The 4,162-nt window shown below is 31.9% G+C and overlaps 1 non-coding gene across 1 annotated transcript; it reads left to right on the plus strand.

Moving 5' to 3' along the window:
* Positions 1 to 2,760: 2,760 nt before the first annotated feature.
* On the plus strand, positions 2,761 to 2,834 carry TRNAV-CAC. Its single transcript has one exon. It is a non-coding gene; the product is annotated as a tRNA-Val (tRNA).
* Positions 2,835 to 4,162: the final 1,328 nt, after the last annotated feature.

The raw sequence follows: 4,162 nt of genomic DNA on the forward strand, positions 1-4,162 counted from the left end.
TATTGCATCGTCTATCATGGTAGTACATCTATATAGCAAAGGATAAATAATGCATTTACAGATATATAGCAGAGGATAAATAATGCATTACTTCGATGGAAGATATTGTCATCTTCCATGACGATAAAGACAACATTAGTATCCAACTCAGTCTTTTTGACGAACAGGCTCTGTTACAACAATCCTTTTTCATGTGAACAAACTGTCCACATTTCTAACAAACCTTTTTATGCACTACCTCTTTCTTTTTCTTCCACTTCCTAACTACCAGTGTTGAATCCTCTAGTGAAGTATGCCACTCACTCTTAAGTTTTCTTTTCTTTGACAAAATTTACTAATAGCCTCAACAAAATCTAAAGTTTATTTATTATACAGAAAGATTGGCTTGATGTGTTCATAAGAAGAAGTGATAAGATGAGTTTGATTTCCTTATATTTATCTTTTATCATCGCTCCTATCACCTCTAGATCATAAATGATGCCACTGAGATTATCCAAATGATGTTAGATTTTCGTACATTCCACCATTTGCAATGTGTAAAATTGCTTTGTCATGTACAACCGGTTTGAGATGCTTATTGCCTAATACATTGCATCAAGCTTCTTTAAAAGCTCATTGGCTATCGAAATTCCATGCAAATTCGCAACAATATTTTAAGCAAAATTTAGCTTGAATGCACTAGCAATCCTCAAATCCGTTTCCTCCCAATCTTCATTGCTCATGTAGGACTTTTTAGAACCCTTAATGTAATCGTCGTTGGACTCTTTTGGAACACCATCACTGCTTAATTCTTAAAAAGTACCATTGTTTGGTCTTCCTTTCAAGGCCTTGTGTAACCCAATTTGTAGCAGCACACCATTGACCTGCACTTGCCACAAACTGAAGTTGATCATTCCATCAAAGTTCTCTACATCAAACCTTACTAAACTCATAAAGGTTGACATATTTGCTTCTCATCCTAGCAAACAACAAATAGTGAACAACCTACACTATTCACAATACTGTAGTCTATTTCAAGAATTCTTTTCTGATGTGGAGGGTCAAACAATGCTGCAACCATATTACATACTAAGGAATTCAAGAAACTACAAACCTAACACTATGATCATTTGTTCAGAAAAACCTTCCACTTCTTTCACAGGAAAAAGCAAAAAAAAAAAAAAAAAAAAAAAAAAGAAAGAAAATTGACAGAGAAATTAAAATAAAGAAAAAAACTGAGTACACGAGCATTTACGTGGTAAACTCCTAACTCAAAGAAAAATGACAAACCAGAAAAATCAACAATGTGAAATATTGGTACAATCACAAAACACAATTCTCTCTCTTGATCCTAATTACAATAGCAGTCTCTCAAAGCTTTTGACTACTCACACTTCTTTTCCCATTCTCGAACTAGAAAATACAAAAGAAATTTAATTAGAGTTAGTACACTAGGCTTAAAGTTTTTCTAACTATGACGACTTAAACAAAAATCCCTTAGCTTCCAACAAGATAGCTTCAGTTTTGAAACTAAAATTAAAAATGAATTTAGTAACTTGAGTAACCTCGTTGCTCAGATTACTGAATCAGTTGGGAGACTAGAAGGATCGTAGGAACATCAATCTTCTAGTAATACTGAGACTTGCAGTGAAGTTGCTTGCATTGACCACAATGTTGAGCAGTTAGTTTCTCGAAGTATAGGTCACAGTAAGACTTTGGACTTTATTATGCTGAACTTGCACATCTAGGGCTTACACTAGAAATTCGTTCAGAGCCTTCCATTGTCTGTTGCACCGAGATCGACACGTTTGAGTAATTCTCTCGATCGAATGACGAAGAAGGTATTTATTCTCCGTCGTACCAAAAACAAGTTGGTAAGGTAGAATATGAGTTTGAGCCTCATATCAAGGAATCTCAAGTAAAATAGTTAGAGACTTCCAAGCCTAGAACCGTACTTTCTCCTAGTATTTCCAAGCCTAAAAATGGAAACTGAGTACACAAGAATTTATGTGGTAAACTCCTAACTCGGAGACAAACTGTGGATAAGAAAAATCAACTATGTGAAAGATTGCTACAATCACATAAAACAATTCTCTCCTAACTAGGACAACTTAAACTAGGGGTATAGACTCCTTTTTAGTATTAGGAGTTCATCGCTTTCTTCAATTGTCAATGTGGAACAAATTGCACTTCTAAAATTTTGTAAAAACTCAACAATTATTTTGTTATAACGACACCATACTTATTTTGTGTAGTTGAGCAAATGTGCTTCATTTTTTTTCCATGTAGGAATATGCTGAGCTTATTTAATGTTGTTTTTGCTTTTCTATGACTATGAGTCTTTAGTTTGTGACAGCGGTTGAAAGTAAGCTTTTGTTTATTTCTTTATTTGAAGGTTTCGTATGGGAATTCTTCTATTTTATTTTTGAAAATTGGAGATATTGGGTCAACTAAAATTTTAATGGTTTGTAATGTAGTAACTTTTTTTTTTTTTTTGTTTATTTGGTAAACTTTTTCTAGTTTATTTTTTTTTTATGACTATATGGTTGATTAAACGTATTTAATGTTTTGGGGGACCAGAGGGAGGGTGAGAATTTAATCTTTAAATGGTATTTTATTCTCTCAATCCATGTTCTTTTATTTTCATATTTATCATTGTATTTCCAACCCTTCTAATAATAGCAATCCAATTTTTTCCTTTATGAAACAAAAATTGTAAACTTAAAACATTATGTTTTTGTCAAAATTGAAACTCAAAATATTTTAATTTTGTCCAAAGTTGTTTGGGTGGTGTAGTTGGTTATCACGCTAGTCTCACACACTAGAGGTCCCCAGTTTGAACCTGGGCTCAAACATAACTTTCTTTTTCTTTTACTTCTCATTATTTATTTTAGTCGATTTATTTTTTCAGTTTTGGGACCCACCAAGAATCAAACTAAACCAATAGATTTAATAAAGAAGTGATGCAAATCGATGTCCGTCAAAGAGATGTTTGAAAATTTTCTTTCCATGGTTAGGATGGGTAGCTATTAATCCACTAAGATTGTATCCAAATTTTGTTATGGTTCAGACATTTATCGAAAAAAATTGGCGTTCTCTTGAATGATGCAACACTTCTAGATTTTTACAAAATGTGACTTCATTCAATCATTACTTGTATTATAATGGTGTAAACATCCAGAGTCTATGCCTTTTCACGCCTTGCTAGAAAATGCAAGTAAAATGAGTACTGATCAAACATTAATTTTCTATCCTGATCTAGTTTGATGAGCAGAACCAAGTGTCAGTAGGATAGATATTGCTGACTGTTTTAATTTCTCCATTCGTTGCTATTGTTGAATATTCCCTTTTGATTCAGACATCCTTAGTGCATTTGTTGTTTAACTATTTCATGCTAATGCTTGCTTCTTCTTCTTCTTCCTTTTTTTAATTGTTTTTACGAGTTTGAATCTTTGTTTTATTCTGTATAACGTCTACATTTGGACATGTTTTCCTAGAAAAGTACTTGCATGAATAATGAAATGCTTAAATATTTAAAAGTACTTGCATCAAAATAGTTTTCCACTTTGGTTAATACTTTATCAATATTTTATATAAATGTGTTGTTGCATTTAGCTATTAGCCTCACTTTAGGTGTTAAATTTTTACAGGTTCTTATACATGTTGGTCTGAAATAAACATGGTTTAATACAAAAAGTGCATATAAGCAAGAAGAGATTAATAAGGTTAGAACAGAATGAACAAGTTTTGTTTGACGACTTTTGTAAGAATTAACTTGTGGTTTTTTTTTTCTTTTTTTGTCTTTAATAGAATGTAATAGTAGTTTATATATATAAAATGTTAATTGATACTGTTTGTAATATGTGTAGAGACAAGTGGTTGTTCATTCATATTTTATAGAAGTGCTTTATGTATTGTAGCTTTTAGAGGAGTGGGTAGGGAAATATGTGAGATATAGAAGTGTTGGATATGATGTTTTTAATCGTAGTTTTATGGAAGTGAGATTTATTGCATTATTTTAGGTAACTTTGTGTCTAGTGTATGGTAGTGTATTAAATTATTGTCCATTGCCATATTTTAGGCTAGGATTTTGCATTTACAGGTGGATAATAAATATTGTTGGTTTATCAAGTTGACACTCGTGACCACAAATAATTATCAGTTTACCTATTTTTAATAAAAT

This window comes from Benincasa hispida, chromosome 7 (assembly GCF_009727055.1).
Source record: "Benincasa hispida cultivar B227 chromosome 7, ASM972705v1, whole genome shotgun sequence".
Taxonomy (NCBI): Eukaryota; Viridiplantae; Streptophyta; class Magnoliopsida; order Cucurbitales; family Cucurbitaceae; genus Benincasa; species Benincasa hispida.